Source organism: Phacochoerus africanus, chromosome 3 (assembly GCF_016906955.1).
Source record: "Phacochoerus africanus isolate WHEZ1 chromosome 3, ROS_Pafr_v1, whole genome shotgun sequence".
Taxonomy (NCBI): Eukaryota; Metazoa; Chordata; class Mammalia; order Artiodactyla; family Suidae; genus Phacochoerus; species Phacochoerus africanus.
The window spans coordinates 31547878-31566683 of record NC_062546.1 but is presented as its reverse complement, the minus strand read 5'-3'; the positions used below and the strand labels follow the sequence as shown (position 1 = coordinate 31566683).

The following is an 18806-nucleotide window of genomic DNA, read 5'->3' as shown; positions in this document are numbered from 1 at the left end:
AGGCACATGAAAAAAATGTTCAACATAGCTAATTATTAGAGAAATGCAAATCAAACCTACAATGAGGGAACACCTCATTCCAATCAAAATGGCCATCATAAAAAAGTCTACAAATAATAAATGCTGGGGAGGGTGTGGAAAAAAAGGAACTCCCCTACACTGTTGGTGGGAAGGGAAATTGGTCCAGCATTATGGAAAACAGTATGGAGATTCCTTTAAAAACTAAAAATAGAATTACCATATGGTCCTGCAATCCCACTCCTGGGAACATATCCAGAGAAAACCACAATTCGAAAAGGTACATATACCCCATTCTTCACTGCAGCACTATTTATAATAGCCAAGACGTAGAAGCAACCTAAATGTCCATCAATAGATGAATGGATAAAAAAGATATAGATATAAATATATATATACACATATATAGTAAAATATTACTCAGCCATAAAAAAGAAAGAATGTCATTTGCAGCAACATGGATGGACCTAGAGGTTATCACACTATGTGAAGTAAGCCAGACAAAGGTAAATATCATATAATATCACTCATGTGGAATCTAAAAAAAGATACAAATGAAGTTATTTATGAAACAGCAATAGACTGCCAGACATAAAAAAAAAACTTATGGTTACTAAAATGGAGAGGGGTGGTAGAGGGCTAAATTAGGAGTTGGGGATTAGCATATACACACTACTATATATATAAATAGGCAAATAACAAGGACCTACTGTGTAGCACAGGGAACTATACTCGATATTTTGTAATAACCTATAAGGGAAAATAATCTGAAAAAGAATATATCTGAACCACTGTGCTGTGCTCCTAAAACTAACATAACATTGTAAATCAACTATACTTCACTTTTTTTAAAAAAAGGTGACACCCCAACCAAAGCAAACCTCGCAATAGAAATTGGGTTCAATTGAGGCTGTAAAAATTGAAATATATTTCAATCTGTCCATCTGCATTTTTCTGCCAAGACACACATTCATTACACTAATAATTTGCCAGAAGAAAAGAACTAAGCATTCTAAATAATAAAAGCTCCTGTTACCTACTGTCCACAGAAAAGGCCCTACTATTCACATCTGAAGATTGACTCGGATGGAGGCAGGATAGGTGGTGAGCTCTAGCAGTGGGAACATAGCCTCTTTTGGGTGGTCTCCATCAGTCCTCAGGTAGGGTAACCTTACCCCTCAGAGGCCCCCCCACCACTCTCAAGGCAAAAAGCCCCCATCGTTATATCTTCCAATAGGAACCTGGGTTCCTTGTCCTGACTGTCTTGTCAGGCCCCCACTCCAGAATCCCCAAGAGCTCCTTCTCTAAAGTTGTTTTGTGGTATATGAGGGTTTCACTCTCTCACTGGAGGAGGCAGTGTGTAGCTGATGCTGTCATTACCCCCACACATTTCCCTTGGCACTCATCTGTACACACCAAATGCTGCTTACTCTGAATGCCTGTATTTGGCCCAAGGGCTTTTTTTCCTTTGTCTGCAGGAACATGCTAGGTCCATGTACCAGGCAAGCCAGAAGTGCTGGAGAATTAAGGCCACCAGAAGCAACCATCAACCAATGATAAACAGGGAGTTGGTGGGAAAATATCCCAGTTTCTTCACCCTTTGGCTGGTCATCTCTGAGGTGTGTGATCTGCATGGAATCCCAAAGTCCCTAGAAGTTAGAGCTTGTTGCAACAGTGATACCTCACTTGAAAAAAACACACCCTGTATTGGCTTCCTTCCCTTCCCTATACCACTTCTTCATTTACCTTCTTGGTACTTCTGGGACCACATCCCACACCAACTACTTGCATTTGGATTCTTGTCTCAGAATCTGCTTTGAGGGAGAACTGAAAACAAGGTCAGTGGTAAGTGCTGGTCAGTGTGTCAAACCAAATGCACTGGGTTAAATATAAGAAGCCAGACTCAAAAGGCTTTATACTGTATGATTCCATTTATATATGTTCTAGAAGAGGTAGAACTGTAAGGATGGAGTACAGATCAGTGGGTTTCGAGGAGTTAAAAGGGAGGACTGGCTATAGAAGGATAACATGAGAACATTATTTAGGGTGCTGGAACTATTCTGTAGCATGATTGTGGAGATGGTTATATGACTATGCATTTTTCAAAACCCATAGAACTGTATACCATGAAGAATAAATTTCACGGAGGCACAGATAGCCTTAAAGACACATGGGATTCACACAGTCCATCCTTGACACATGCAGAGAGGATGATTCTGAGGTCCAGGGAGGGAAAGAGACCTTCCTATGTTCTGCAGCTCCCTCAAGACAAAGCCAGGACTGAATTTCAAGCCTCAACAGCATAAGTACAGTGCTCTTTCCAACAGTAAGTGGGGTCTTTTTCATTTAGCCAGTTTACCTCGAAAGTCTGTGCCTTTAAGAAAAAATGATTATAGGAGTTCCCTTGTGGTGCAATGGTTTAAGGATCCGACATTGTCACTGCAGCAGTTTGGGTCGCTGCTGTGACATGGGTTCAATCCCTGGCCCAGGAAATTCTACATGTCACGGGTGCAGCCAAAAAGAAAAAAGAAAGAAAAAGAAAAAAGAAAAACTTGTTATAAAGATGGCACAATGGCAGCGTCATCTTGGTGATGAGTCCTTAACATATCTATGTCTTGAGTCTTTCTGCTCCAGTCCTCCTAGATTCACCCAATATCAGCCTCAGAGGGATTCCCATTCCTCCCCACTGTGTCGGATCCCCTGCTTTTTTTGGGTTTTTTTTGGGTTTTTTTGTGGGGTTTTTTTTGTCTTTTGTCTTTTGTCTGTTGTTGTCATTGTTGTTGTTTTTTGTTGTTGTTTTGTGTGAGTTTCTTTTTGCTTTTTTGTTGTTTTTTTTGTGTTGTTTTTTTTTGTCTCTTCTAGGGCCGCACCCGTGGCATGTGGAGGTTCCCAGGCTAGGGGGTCTACCGGAGTAGGCCCGAGCCACAGCAACGCAGGATCCGAGCCGCATCTGCGACTCATACCACAGCTCATGGCAACACCAGGTCCTTAACCTACTGAGCAAGACCAGGGATCAAACCCACAACCTCATGGTTCCTAGTCAGATTCATTAACCACTGAGCCACAATGAGAACTCCGATCGCCTGCTTTCTGTATCCTGTGTCTTTCTCTTTGGTTTACTCTCTCAGTTTGGCAGAACACATCCTTCAGTTACTTCCCAGAAAAGGAAGCATGAGATTGTGCATATCTGATATTGTCTTTCTTCTACTTATTTCTTGATTGATATAGTTTGATTGCATAGAATTCTATATTGGAAAACTTTTTTTTTTTTTTTAGACTTTTGGAGCTATTACTCTAGTATTCTAACTTCTAGTGTTTTGGGGACAGTTCCTGTGAAGAAAAGTCAGAAGCTATTCTGACCCTTGAGACTTGGTATAATGACTATTTTTCTCTCTTCAAGCTTCTGGATTCTGCTCTTTGTCTTCATAGTTCTGAAGTTTCACATGTGCCTTGGGAGACTATTTTTGTCCATTGAACTAGGCACGTGGTGGGCCCTTTCAAACAGAATTTTTTTATTTTCAGTTTGAGAAATTTTTCTTGAATTATCTTGTTAATAATTTCCTCCCTCTCACCTTCTGGAATGCCTGTTATTCATATGTTAAACCTCCTAGACTCTTTTTCCCACATTCCTCTCTTCTTTCCTATTTTCATTGTTTTGTATTTTGGATTTTTTTTTCTGGGAAACAACCCAGACTTTATTTCCCAAACCATCTATTGAGTCTTTTCATTTCTGCTCTCATGTTTGTTTGTTTTAAAAGCTTATTTTTCCCTGTCTTTTAAAATAGCATCTTATTCTCTCTCTCTCTTTTTTTTTTTTTTTTTCCAGGGCTGCACCTGCAGCATATGGAAGTCCCCAGGCTAGGAGTCTAATCGGAGCTGTAGCTGCTGGCCTATGCCACAGCCACAGCAATGCAGGATTCAAGCTGAGTCTGTGACCTACATTACAGCTCATGGCAACTCGCGATCCTTAACCCACTGAGCCAGGCCAGGGATCAAACGTGCATCCTCATGGATACTAGTCAGATTCTTAACCTGCTGAGCACAATGGAAACTCCCAATAGCCTCCTTTTTTTTTTTTTTTTTTTTTTATAGTGCTGCACCCGCAGCAGATGGAGGTTCCCAGGCTAGGGTTCTAATCAGAGCTACAGCTGCCTGCCACAGCCACAGCCACACCAACACCAGATCTGAGCCGCGTCTGCGACCTACACCACAGCTCATGGCAACACCGGATCCTTAACCTACCGAGTGAGGCCAGGGATCGAACCCACAACCTCATGGTTCCTAGTCGGATTCGTTTCTGCTGCACCACAATGGGAACGCCTAGCCTCTTATTCTTGTTTTTTGGGTGTAATAACTTCTCTCATCCTTGGAAGTAAGTCTTGATTTCTTTCAAATTGTTTTTGTTTATTTTAATTGTTAGTTTGCTTGTTTGTTCTGATTATTATTTGTTCTCTGTCTTCCATGTCAGGTGTTTTCCTCAGACATTTGCAGTGGATGTTCATAATGGCCTGTCCATATCCCCAGCTGCTGTGAATGTTGGTTGTCAATAGATCAGAGCTGTCCCTTTCTCCAGAGAATTATCCTTCAGCCAGAAGCTGCCTTTCCTGGGAGGTGATGGTCTCCTCCCTGGCAGCCGGCAGCTAGTGACTGATTAATATGTGGGTCAAAAACAGCCCTCTTTCTTCAAGCTGAGATTAACTCTGTGATGCAATTCACATTTCAGGGCTCTTTGTGGCATCTGAGGTTAGACTCCAGCTGAGACCACACCCTTGCTCTGCTCCTTCCCCTGCTGCTTCTGAGGGGGAGGAAGTGTGAAGTGAGAGGTGGGAGGAGGCTTCTCCACAGAGCCCGCCCTCAACAAATCCTATGCACCTGAGTCCTCATCTCAGGGACTCAGGGAACCTAAGCTATACTATTTGGCTGTCTTCTCTCCATTAAGAGTAAGGGTCTGGAAAGCTTATTGAGAGCCCTCAATGCAGGAGTCAGGCTTATCAACTCAGAGATTTACAGCTGGAAGACATAGGTGGTCTTTATTAGAAATGCCAAGGCCAGTATCCTTAATTCTGTCCTTTTTGGCTGGTCAGAGTTCCAGAGAAAAGGGATGGAGAGGGTCTACCAGTGATTTGAGAAGTGGGTGGAAAAGAAAGCTGAGGATCTCAGCCTGCAGTGAGTAGATGTTCACTTTATGCCACTGTCGTACTCATTAAACCTTTGTCTTCAGGTGCGCTTCATGCCCCCAATCCAGAGACCCTCTATTCTACTGTCTCCAGAGACTAAATCTCTAGCCCTTTGCCTGGTGGGAGAGGAGCCCTGAGCATGGAGGATGGAGGAGGAGGACTAGGACTTCAGCTGTTTCTCAATCACCCTTCACTCAGTTTTGATGTTTTAATTACTCATTTCCAAAGGTGTCTAAAACTGCCAATTCCCTTTCTTTTCTTTCCTCCCTCCTTCTTTCTTTCTCTTTCTTTCTTTCTTTCTTTCTTTCTTTCTTTCTTTCTTTCTTTCTTTCTTTCTTTCTTTCTTTCTTTCTTTCTTTCTTTCTTTCCTTTCATAGGAACAGCCCTATGAAAACAGGGCTGTAACTAGGTTTCCCTGGTGCAAGCTTTCTTGGGACTGTTAAGTCAATTACCACTCTTTCATCTGTTCTCCAACTTCCAAAATTCTTTTTGTCTTGTCTCTTCTGTTCCTCTGTCCTCATAAGTTCATATCTTTTTTTTTAATCCCTTTATAGTAGTTGTGGTGGGTTTCAGGAGGGAGCAAAAGCTAAGTTGTGTGAATTCAACTTAGCATCTTAACCTGGAAAAAATTAATCCACCTGGTGGCATTAGGAAGCTATCACCTCCCAGCATCCTCTCCTTGTGAGTTGCTGTGGATGACAGACAGATAAGTGGGAACTCCAGGTAAGGAGCCAAAGACCTATGATAGAAGCTGTATCTCCCCATGGAGGATATACTCCCTTACAGAGTTTGAGCTGCTTCTCCCAGAAATAGCCTTGGTCTGCCTCTGAGGGTATAAAGGGCTGAGCCCTCATTATGATTATGTAGGTTGGAAGGACAGAAAGTCAAGATAAACCTGGGAAGCCTGCCTAGAGAAAGTGCTATCACAGTGGGAGAGGCAAAAGATACTGTTATCTTTTTTTTTTTTTTCTGTACCCATGGCATATGGAAGTTCTCAGGGTCAAGGATCAAATCTGAGCCACATCTGCCACCTACATCACAGTTGCCACGGCTGTGGCAACACTGGATCCTTAATGCACAATGCCACATCGGGAACTCCCATAATTTTTCTAATGCAAAAGTTCAGCCCTTCTAGCTCTGCTTCTATGACTCCATGATGACAGAAGTCATTCCAAGAAAGTCTGCCTGCTTTTTTTTTTTTTTTTGCCTTCTCCCTCTAAGTCCCTTGATTTGGGATGCGGTGAAGGTGGTTGAGACTTATTTGGGTAGATTGGATAGGTTGAAATGGAGGAAGTACACTGCTATAGTTCCTATTTCCTGGAATGGATTGTAGGCAGCTATCATTCCACTTCATTTCCTCTTTCAAGCTCAAACCCAAGAACCCAGCAAGGAAAAAAGTGGTGACACAGTTGGGTGGGAGAACTCAGGAGGGGCAGGAATTGTGGTGATGGTGGTCATGGTAGAGGCAGGAGGAGCTGAGCTACCTTGCTGTGCAGACATAACTTGATTCCCTGATGGGGATCCATAAGCAGAAGTGGGATGAAAGCCAGTGGATAATTTACTCCAGCTTCCTCATCATTTGAAAGGACAGTGTCAAGGCTATTCCATGAGATTTCTCAGTAGGTTACCAGCAGGATGGAGCCCCAGTTGTTCATGGCAGTAACTGATACTGCCTTCTACCCCTTCTGTAGCAGATTCCCCCATTTCTTCACTTCTGTTTCCTGAGATCACCTCCCAAGTCAATTACTTGCATCCTAGCCCTAATCTCAGGGTCTGCTCTTAGGAGAATCCCATATTAAGACAAGCATCCTCTAACCCCAAAGCAAGTCTCAGCAGGCTACACCACCCCTGGGAAACAGTGCCTCCATTTTCCCTGTCTGTGGCTGGTCTCAGCTAGGAAGCTCCCGCAAGAGATCCTGAGAACATTTATGTATTTATTTTGTTTCATTGAGATATAATTGACATACAGCATTGTGTAAGTTTCAGGTGTAAGTTTAGAGAACATTCATCTAATATAGATACAAAATTAAAGAAATTATATGACAAATATAAATATTTGTTATGGCTGCACCCTGGGCCAGAGATTGAATCTGAGCCGCAGCTGCCACATACACTGCAGCTGCAGCAATGCCAGATCCTTCAACCCACTGCCCCAGGTCAGGAGTCAAACCCACATCTCTGCAGTGACCTGGACTGGATCTGCAGTTGGATTCTTAATCCACTGTGGCACAGCAGGAGCTCCCCCCTCCCAATTTTTTTTGATATAGCATTCTATATATGTATGAAATTGTTTTAGGCTGCTGGTCTCTTTATTTCAAATATGTTTTCAATATTCTGCATTTTTATTCTCCTCACGATTACTAGTTTTTTGTTGTTGTTTTATGATTACTAGTTTTGATATCATATGTGTCTGTGGATGATTTCCTTCATTCACCGTATGTTTACCTTAACTTATGAGCACTCCCATTTGTAATTTCCCATTTGTAATTTTCTTGTTTCTATTTGTGGCCTTTACTTTTTTTGCCTAGAGAAGTTCTTTTAGGAGTTGTTTTAAAGCTAGTTAGTTAGGCAGTGCCGAATTCGCTTAGCTTTTGCTTGTCTGAAAAGCTTTTGATTTCTCCATCAAATCTGAAAGAGGGCTTTGCTGGGTAGAGTATCCTTGGTTGTAGGTCTTTCTCTTTTGTCATTTAAAATATACTGTACTGTTATATATGGTACTGCTTTCCATAGTGGCTTCCCTAACTTACATTCCCGTCAACAGTGTACAAGGGTTCTGTTGTATCCTTGCCAACACTTGTTATTCATTATCTTTTTGATGATAGCCATTCTGACATGTATGAATGATATCTCATTGTGGTTTTGATTTGAATTTACTCAATGGTTAGTGATGTTGAGCATCTTTTCATGTGCCTATTGGCCATCTGTATGTGTTCTTTGCAAAAATGTTTATCAGGTCTTCTGCCCACTTTAAAATCTGGTTGTTTATTTATTCATTTATTTAATGTTGAATTGTATGAGTTCTTTGCCTATGTTAGATATTATCAGATATATGATTTGCAAATATCTTCTGCCATTCATTTTGTTGCTGGTTTCCTCTGCTATGCAATAGCTTTTTAGTTTGATGTACTCTCATTTGTTTCCCTTTGCCTTTGTTTCCCTTTCCTAAGGAGATGTCCAAAAAAAAATTACTAAATCAAAGTCAAAGAGCTTTCTGCCTATGTTTTCTCCCAGAAGTTTATGGTTTCAGGTCTGACATTTAACTCTTTAAGCCATTTTAAAATTATTTTTGTGCATTGTGTGAGAGAGTATTCCAGTTTGATTTGCATGGAGCCGTCCAATTTTCATACCACCATTTATTGAAGAGGCTTTCTTTTGCCCACTTTATATTCTTGCCTCCATTGCTGTAGATTAATTGCCCATATAAGTGTGGTTTACTTCTAGGCTCTCTATTCTGTTCTATTGATCCATGTGTCTGGTTTTTGTGCCAGCACCATAGTTAATTTTTTTTACTTAAGAATAGTTGATTTACAATGTTTCAGGTTTACAGCAAAGCAATTCAGTTACACATATATATATATAATATTATATTTTATATAACATATATAATATGTATACATAATTTTTCAGATTCTTTTCCATTATAGGTTATTACAAGATATTGAATACAGTTCCCTGTGCTATACAATCGCCCTTGTTGTTTATCTATTTTATATATAGCAGTCTGTATTTGTTAATCCCAAATTCCAAATTTCGCCTTTGGTAACTATAATTTTGTTTTCTATGTCATGAGTCTATTACTGTTTTATAAATACAGATGATCCTTTGTATCATTTTTTTAGACTCCATATATAAGTGATATCATATGATATTGGTCCTTTCTCTGTCTGGCTTACTTCATTTAATATGATAATCCCTAGGTCCATACATGTTGCAGCAAATGTCATTTTTAATGGCTTAGTAATATATATATTACAGATATAGATATACCACATCTTCTTTACCCATTCCTTTATCAATGGATTTTTAGGTTGCTTCCCTGTCTCAGTGACTGTAAATTGTGCTGCAGTGAACTTGGGGTGCATGTATCTTTTAGAATTTAGACTTCAGACTTTTCGTCTTTTCTGGATATATGCCCAGGAATGGGATTGCAGAATCATACAGTAACTCAATTTTTAGTTTTTTAAGGAACTTCTATACTGTTCTACATAGTGGCTGCACCAATTTACATTCCCACTAGAACTGAAGGAGGATTCCCTTTTCTTCACAACTTCTCCAGCATTTATTGCTTGTAGATTTTTTAAATGATGCCCATTCTGATTGGTGTGAGGTAATACCTCATTGCAGGCTTGATTTGCATTTCCCTAATAATTAGCAATGTTGAGCATCTTTTTATGTGCTTGTCAGCCATGTGTATGTCCACATTGTAGACATGTCTGTTTAGATTTTCTGACCCCCCCCCTTTTTTTGCTTTTTAGGGCCACACCTGCAACATATAGAGGTTTCAAGGCAGGGGTCAAATTGGAGCTACAACTGCTGGCCTATACCACAGCCACAGCAACGCAGGATCTGGGCCGCATCTGCGACCTACACCACAGCTCACAGCAACACCAGATCTTTAACCCACTGAGTGAGGCCAGAGATCGAACCCGAAACCTAATGGTTCCTAGTCAGATTCATTTCCAGCACGCCAACAGAAACTCCTTTCTGCCCTTTTTTTGATTTTTTTTTTTAATTGAGCTGTATGAGCTGTTTGTATATTTTGGAAATTAATCCTTGGTTGGTCACATCATTTGCAAATATTTTCTCCCATTCTTTCAGATGTCTTTTCATTTTGTTTATGGTTTCCTTTGCTGTGAAAAAGATTTTACATTTAATTAGGTACCATTTGTTTATTTGGTTTTGTTCCATTACTCTGAGACATATTTTAAAAAAATATTGCTGCAATTTATGTCAAAGTGTGTTCTGCCTATGTTTTCCTCTAGGAGTTTTATAGCATCCCGTCTTACATTTATGTCTTTAAGCCATTTTTAGTTTTTTTTTGTTTTGTTTTTGTTTTTGTTTTTGTTTTTGTATATGGTGTCATTCTTTTACATGGCGCTATCTGGTATTCCTAGCACTACTTACTGAAGAGACTGTCTTTTCTCCTTGTATATTCTTGCCTCCTTTGTCATAGATTAATTGACCATAGGTGTGTGGGCTTATTTCTGGGCTTTCTATCCTGCTACAGTGATCTATGTGTCTGTTTTTGTGCCAGTACCATACTGTTTTGATTACTGTAGCTTTGTGTATAGTCTAAGGTCTGGGAGTATGATTCTTCCAGCTTTGGTTTTCTTTCTCAAGATTGTTTTGGCTATTCTGGGTCTTTGGTGTTTCCAAATAAATTTTTACATTTTTTGTTCCAGTTTCCAGTTTAAATCTTTTGTTTTTGTTCCAAATGCCATTGGTAATTTGATAGGGATTGTAGTAAATCTGTAAATTGCCTTGGACAGTATGGTCACTTTAACAATATTGATTCTTCCAATCCAAGAACACAGTATATCTTTCTGTTTGTATGATCTTCAGTTTCTTTGATCGGTGTCCCATAGTTTTCTGAGTACAAGTCTTTTGCCTCCTTAAACAGGTTTATTCCTATTTATATTACCCTTTTTGATGTAATGGTAAGTGGGATTGTTTCCTTAATCTATCTTTCTATTTAATTGTTAGTTTATAGAAATGCAACAGATTTATGTCTTAATTTTGTCCCTTCTTACAGTCTTTGTTTGAAAGTCTATTTTGTTTGATATAAGTATTGCTATCCCAACTTTCTTTTTGTTTCCATTGCATTGAGTATCTTTTTTTATTCACGCATTTTCAGTCTCTGTATGTCTTTACATCTGAAGTGACTCTCTTGTAGGCAGTATATTTGGTCTTGTTCTTGTATCCCTTCAGCCACTCTGTGTCTTATGATTGGAAATTTAGTCCATTTACATTTAAATTAGTTATATTTGGTACGAACTTACTGCCATTTTGTTAATTGTTTTCGAAGTTCTTTTTTTGTTTCCTTCTTTTGTTGTTGTTGTTCTTCACTTGCAATTTGATGACCACCTTTAGTGTTATGTTTGGACTACTTTCTCTTGTGTGTGTGTGTTCTGTGTGTGTATCTATTATAGATTTTTGGTTTGTGGTTACCATGAGGTGTTTGTTTGTTTGTTTTTAATGGCCACACCTGGGCATATGGAAGTTCCTGGGCTAGGGGTGGAATCAGAGCTGCAGCTGCAGACCTATGCCACAGCCATGGCAACACTGGATCCAAGCCACATCTGCAAGCTATCTTGCAGAAATACCAGGTCCTTAAGCCACTGAGCAAGGCCAGGGATCAAACCTGCATCCTCGTGGACATTATGTTGGGTTCTTAATCTGCTGAGCCACAATGGGAACTCCTTCACAGGAGGTTTATATATAGCAATCTATACATATACATTGTTATTTTAAATAGCCGATCACTTAGGTCAAAAGTCTTTTTTTTTTTTTTTGTCTTTTTGCCATTGCTTGGGCCGCTCCTGTAGCATATGGAGGTTCCCAGGCTAGCAGTCGAATCAGAGCTGTAGCCACTGGCCTATGCCAGAGCCACAGCAACGAGGGATCCGAGCTGCATCTGCAACCTACACCATAGCTCACGGCAACGCTGGATCGTTAACCCACTGAGCAAAGCCAGGGATCGAACCTTCAACCTCATGGTTCCTAGTCGGATTCGTTAACCACTGTGCCACAATGGGAACTCCAAGTCAAAAGCATTTTAAGAAGCTTGCATTTTTATTCCTACTTCCCACATTTACTGCTTTTTACATTATATTTTACATCTTTTTGTTCTGTATATCTCTTAACTATTTATTATAGATATATTTTACCCCTTTTGTCTTTTAACCTTCCTACTAGCTTTATAGATAGTTGATTTATTACCTTTACTGTATATTTGCCTTTACCAAATTTTTACTGGCTTTTCTCTCATAGTTTTTATATTCCTAGTTGTGGCCTTTTCTTTTTTGCTTGGAGAAGTCCTTTTACCATTTCTTGTAAGTATGATTTAATGATACTGAACTCTTTTAGCTATTTCTTGTCTGTAAAAATTTTGATCTCTCTATAAAATCTGAATAAAAGCCTTGCCTAATACAGTATTCTTGGTTATAGGGGTTTTTTTTTCTTTCATTACTTTAAATATGTTGTGACAGTCCTTTCTGGCCTGCAGAGTTTCTGCTAAAAAGTCAGCTGACAGCCTTCTGTCCCTTTTATGTAACTAGTTGCTTTTCCTTTGCTACTTTTAATATTCTTTCTTTCTCTTTATTCTTTTCCATTTTAATTACAATGTCTCTTGGTGTGGCCCTCTTTGGATTGATCCTGCTTGGAACTCTGTACTTCCTGGTCCTGGATGTCTATTTTCTTCCCCAAGTTAAGGAAGTTTTCAGCTATTATGTCTTCAACTATGCTAGCATCCCATTCTCTCTCTTCTCCTTCTAGGACAGATATAAAGTGAACATTAGTATGTTTGATGTTGTCCCAGTGGTCCTTTATACTGTCCTCATTTCTTTTTATTCTTTTTTCTGCTCAGTTTGAGCAATTTCCACTACTCTTATCTTCCAGTTCACTGATTCATTCCTCTGTATCCTCTAATTTACTGTTGACTCCTTCTAAGATACTTTTATTTTCAGTTATTTCATTCTTAAGTTCAGTTTAGTTCTTTTTAAATTTTTTTTTCTTTTCTGCTGCCCTGCAGCATATGGAGTTCCCTGGCCAGGGATCATATCTGAGCTGCACAGAGCCAGGGATTAAACCTGTGTCCTGGTGCTGCAGAGATGCTGCAGATCCCACTGCACCACTGCAGGAACTCCTGCTTAGTTCTCATTCATATTTTCTAATCATTTGTTTAAAACCTAGAACTTCTCATTCTATTCATTCTTCCTTCTCCTGTGTTCTTTGAGCATCTTTATAATCATTACCTTGAACACTTTACCTGGTAGATTGCTCATCTCCATTTCATTTAGTTCCTCCGGGTTTTTATCTTGTTGATTCATTGGTTACATTTCTCTGTTACCTCCTCTTGACTAATTTGCTATTCTTATTTCCATGTGTTTGGTAGGTTGATTACATTCTCCAAACTTAGAGATGTGGCCTTTTAAAGGAGACATCATATAGATCCCAGAAGCACACTTTCCACTGGTCACCAGAGCTATATACTTTAGGGAGTGCCCCCTATGTGGGCTGTATGTGGGTCCTTCTGTTGCAGTAGGCTGACTACTATGAGTTGTCTGGTGAGTGTCACAGGACCATGATGGTTGGTTTCCAGACCCTGCTTTGTGTTAGCAGCTAGCTGCTGGTGGGTGGTGCTGGGTCACAAGGCAACTGGCTATACAGCCCCAGGGGTGTTCCCAGGGGTAGTGCTGGCCTACTGGTGGTTGGAACTGAGCTTGAGGGTGGGAGGTTGAGAGCCTGGGGGTCCTGAATATAGTGTTGGTCTGCTGGCGGGTAGTTCCCATTCCTGACATGGCAGGTTGTGGGGTCTGAGGCGTCCTACAGCTGGTGTTGACACTCTGGCCAGCACTGGATCCTGGGGCAGCTGATTGAGGGTTCCAAGTTATCTTAGAGTTTGTGTCAACCTGCTGATGGGCAAAGCCAGATCCTGGGCATCCTAGAGTTGACCCACTGGTAGGCAGAGCTAAGTCCCAATGATTGGCAGTGGAACCTCAGAAGTCCAAGGCTAGTGCTGCCTGGTAGGCAGGGCTGGGTCCTGGGATCTCTGGAGCAGCTGTGGGCTAAGGGTGTCTTAAGGCAGCAGGTCTGCTGGTGGGTGGGGTTGTGTCTTTGCCTGACCACCTGCTTGATTTGAGGCTTCCCAGGACCTGTTCAAACAGGCTTGTGGGTAAAGCTGGGCGTAGTTGCTAATAAGCTAGATGAAGAGTTCCAAAGTGGGCTTGCCAGCACCAGCATCCTCATAGTAGAATAAGCTCCCCAAAGTGGCTGCCACCAGTTTCTATGTCCTCAGGGTGAGCTCAAATTGCCTTCTACACCTCCAGGAGTCTCTATAAGATCAGCATGTGGGTGACCCAGTCGCCTTTCAAAATACTGCTTCTGCCCCGAGTTCCTGAGTATGTGAGATTTTGTGTGTGCCCTTTAAAAATGGACTCTATGTTTCCCACAGCCCTCTGGGTCTCCCAAAATAAGCCTTGCTCTGGGGACTAGTTTTCATGATACATGACCCCCTAGTCTGGGAATCCTGATGTGGGGCTCAGACCCCTTGCTCCTTGGGGAGAACCTTCTCATTCGTGGGTCACCCATCTGGGGATGTGGGTCTTAACTATGCCACCTCTCCATCCCTCCTATCTGTCGCATTGTGGTTCCTTCTTCATATCTTTAGTTGCAGAAAATCCAGCTTTTTCTCATCAATAGTTTCTCTGTAAATACTTTTAATTTTGATGTACCCGTAGAAGGAAGGAAGTTCAAGGTCTTCCTACGCTGGCATCTTGGCTACTCCCAATTGTTACACATTTATATTTTTAGAAGTTCTGAGCTCTGTTTGGGTCTCCATTTGCCAGAAAGGCAATTCAGATTGTTGGTGGCAGAGTAAATAGAATTCTTGGTTCCCACCTCCAGCGGTGGACACACAGCCTGACCTAAAGCTATCATGCACATAGGAACCTACACTTCCTCCCTTATTCACACTGTTTCACAATCATGCACACATATCCTACACTGATGAGCAATTCCATCCCTCTAAGGGAAGGATCACACCCTGCTTGGAGATGCACATGGGTTGTGAAGAGATGAGGATCACTGGGAGGGATCTAGAGGAGGAGCTCCAGTAGCAGACTCTGAAATTCTCAGACAGAAGGGCTAAGGGAACACAAGAGCACACCTCAGGCTCTCACAGAAACAATGGGACTCCCAAACGGAGCTCTAGATATGTAAGCGGCCAAGTGATTGGCCAATATGAGGGATGTTTTTCTGGGATAGTGCCTACCACTCAACAAATGGATAGGCCTCACTAAGTAGGGAGGACAGGCAGAGGGGTTGGGCTGTGGGCAGCCTTGGATTTCTAGCTTCTATTTGAGAGACTGATTTTTGCCTTTATCAGTCAGGCCATCATTCAACACATGTGTATTGGACACCAAATCCAAGATGACTAAAACTAGCCTCTGTTCCCACTATATCCAGAGAGCAATTCCAAAATTAGTCACAAACGTTTAATTTAAAATTAGATGTCACTTTTTTTTTTTCCCAAAAGGGAGAGAAGTCTTGAAGGACTCTTCACCATATGTGTAGGGGTTGAGTTTTCTGAGAAATGGATTGGGGATGAGGAAAATGTTTTAAAGGAAGTATAATGTAGGAAGAAGATGCAACAGGACTAGAGAGAGAGGAGGTAGAGAGAGGAACATCCTCTGAAGTGCCCACTGCCTTCTAAACAAGGGAACAGGTTAGCTGAGAAAGCCACTACTTCAAGTTCTGGATGCCTGCTGTTTTAGGGCAGCCGCCTAAACTGCCCAGACCTCCATTAGTGCAGTCATACCCCAATACATGCATTTTAGCTAGAGAAGTAGGGGGGTGGTTGAGAGGGATGAAGGGGAGTAGGACCTTCTGCATCACTAAGCAGACAGTATCTTGGATCCGCTGAAGACACCGGGAGACCAAAAACTCTGACTTTTTTCCCAAAGGGAACAAGGAACAATTCACTACTAGAGACAGAAGAGTAGGATCCTGCCCTATGTATTGTGGAAACTACAAGGCCAGGTTCCATCTGTCCAGTCCCAAGAAGATACTTTCTCCCTGACCCCAAAGGACAGTTTAGCTAGCTGATGCTGCCACAAAATTTTAATACCATGGGTCTCCCTGAAAATAGCAACTGAATATAGCCCCTACTCTTCACATCCTCAAATTTTTCTCTTTCTTTCCCTTCTAATTTTCACAAGAACAAAAAACAAGAAGATAGAGGCACTCCACTTTTTAACTTACAGCCTGTTGGGACTAGCAAATTCCTAGCTAAGATTTTTTTCTTTCTTTCTTTTCTCTTTCTTTCTTTCTTTCTTTCTTTCTTTCTTTTCTTTCTTTCTTTCTTTCTTTCTTTCTTTCTTTCTTTCTTAAGAGCCGCACACGTGGCATATGAGGTTTCCCAGGCTACGTCGAATCAGAGCTGATGGCAATGCCAGATCTTAAACCCACTGAATGAAGCCAGGGATGGAGCCTGCATCCTCATGGATGCTAGTCAGATTCGTTAACCACTGAGCCACAAAGGGAACTCCCTAGCTAAGCTCTCTAAACAAACAAACAAAACATGTTTCCATACATGGGACAGGGGAAGGAAGGAGGGAAGGGAGGAGAAAGAAAAGGGAACTCAGTCTTTCTTTCCCCTGTAGAGCCTCCCTGACCCACCAGGGGGCACCACCACCACCAATAACCACTGCACACCCACTGTGTGCCAGTCACCTGCCAAGTCCCCAGGAGACATTGTTTCTGTCTTGGAAGGGCTCACATTCTGGTTGGAGAAAAAAAATAAGCAAATGAGTAGAACTTTAAGTGTGACTGGTACTGAGAGAGAAATAGGTAATGGGCACAGGTGGGAATTCCAAAAGAAAGTCTGTCAACAAGGTGAGGGCAGGAAGGAAGACTTAATTAAAAAGAGACTGTTGAGGGAGTTCCCGTCGTGGCGCAGTGGTTAACGAATCCGACTAGGAACCATGAGGTTGCAGGTTCGGTCCCTGCCCTTGCTCAGTGGGTTAACGATCCGGCGTTGCCGTGAGCTGTGGTGTAGGTTGCAGACGCGGCTCGGATCCTGCGTTGATTGTGGCTCTGGCGTAGGCCAGTGGCTACAGCTCCGATTGGACCCCTAGCCTGGGAACCTCCATATGCCGCGGGAGCGGCCCAAAGAAATAGCAAAAAGACAAAAATAACAAAAAAATAAATAAATAAAATTTCATTTAAAAAAAAAGTGACTGTTGAGTGTTGCTACGTAAGTGTTGCTTCTCTAATCAAGGGAAAAGCAGGAACACCAGGCACCGAAGGCGAGACACTCTGATGCTGTTCTGGAAATGGCTAGAAAAGAAGTGCTAAAGTGCCACTGGGCAGAGAAAGAGAAAAAGACAGCAACATGGGCAGATTTGCATATCATGAGAATTGACTTGCATAAGAACGTATTGAGACTTCAGCAGTAGAGCTGGAGAGAGTTGAGGAGGCCTGATTTAAACAGTGAGAGGTAGCAGATCCTCCTGGCAACTGGTCCAGTTGAGCTAGGAAGGGAGGGAGAGAAGGGAAAAGGACCCCTGACACAGGCTTCAGTGACAGGGGGTGAGGGACAAGAGTGTTGATAAGCACTCTTTCTTTTGCCACTCTCTCTCTACCCATGCTTCCACCCATCTCTTACCTTACAGAACTTCTTGAGATGTTCGTTGATGTTAGTCTTTACTTCCCCCCTTACCTTGGATATTTATTGTTTGCCAAAGAAAAAGGAACTTGCCTACAGGCGCTTTCTACTATTACTTTTGCTTCCCAAAATTAAGCACCTGAGCTGTTTATGGTTTGTGTGAGGGGGCTTGGAGGGTAGGAGAAGAAAGGAGAATCTCAAGGGGTGATTTAGGGACTGAAACAAAGTGGGGCAATTGTCTCTGTAATTTCCTTGAGCTACAGGGCCCACACAGTCAGCCGAAGAGCCTCAGAGACTCCCAGCAGCCCCCGAAGATTTCTGTGGCCCACGAGTAGCAGAACCAAGGGGCTGGGAACAGGAGAGTGTCTCTGCAGAACACACTGCCTGCCAAAGACAAGGGGCCTCCTCTTGATCTTTGGAGATTCATTAGATAAACCCTAAACCTTCTTATTACAGAAAGGGCTGAGATCTCCTCAAAACAAAGGTCAATTTCTGGCCTGCTCCGTGGAATGGGAGCTGGGGCCTGGTCGATGCACATAAACAAAGTAATGCACTCTTTCTTGCACACACTCCTCTCCACTATTTGGGCAGATTCTGGGTATCAGAAGTCTGAGAGGATCTGCTGCAGGTGACACAGATGGAGGAAAGAGGCAATGTGCACCTTGTCTGTAGGATTACACCTTATCTATCGGACTCCTGTGACCCGGAATGCTGGCAGTCTGGGTGCTAGGAAAGAGGTAGCGTTCCAAGCTTTCCCTTTAAAAAATGCTTATAGGACAAGAAAAAAATACTAAACACAGGCGGAGGAAGACAGCTCCGCCCTGGGACAACCCCAACGGGCGGAGCGAGGACTGACCACCGCGCTCCACGCCTGCGCACTGCAGACTCTGAAGTCAGGACGATCTCAGGGAGGTGGGCGGGGCTGCCCGGGCATCCGGGTCCCTCACCCCGCCCCCGCTGCATGAATGAGAGGCGCGGCGCCGCCCCTCCCCCACCGGGCCCTCCCCTCGCCGGGGCCGCTGCGCGCAGTCTGCCGCTGCCACCTCAGCCGCGCTAGGTCCCGGCAGACGCCAGCCGCTAGCCTCCAGACGCTGACGGTCCTGCCACGCTCGCCGCCGCCGCCGACGCCGCGGGCACGACAGAGTAAGTGAGCAAGCAAGGGCGGAGGCGCCGAGGGTCGTCACCCCCAGTCTGGGGCTTAGTGGACCGGGCGGGTCCAGGTTCGG

At 42.5% G+C, this 18806-nt stretch overlaps 1 protein-coding gene across 3 annotated transcripts in view; it reads left to right on the top strand.

The window, feature by feature from the left end:
- The first annotated feature begins 18624 nt into the window (after nucleotides 1-18624).
- RNF24 (ring finger protein 24) overlaps nucleotides 18625-18806 on the top strand; it is an 85889-nt gene continuing 85707 nt past the window's right edge. For all 3 annotated transcript variants that reach the window (XM_047771551.1, XM_047771550.1, XM_047771552.1), the window contains exon 1: nucleotides 18625-18723. The gene's annotated coding sequence lies outside the window, so the exon portion shown is untranslated. The remainder of the gene's footprint in view (nucleotides 18724-18806) is intronic.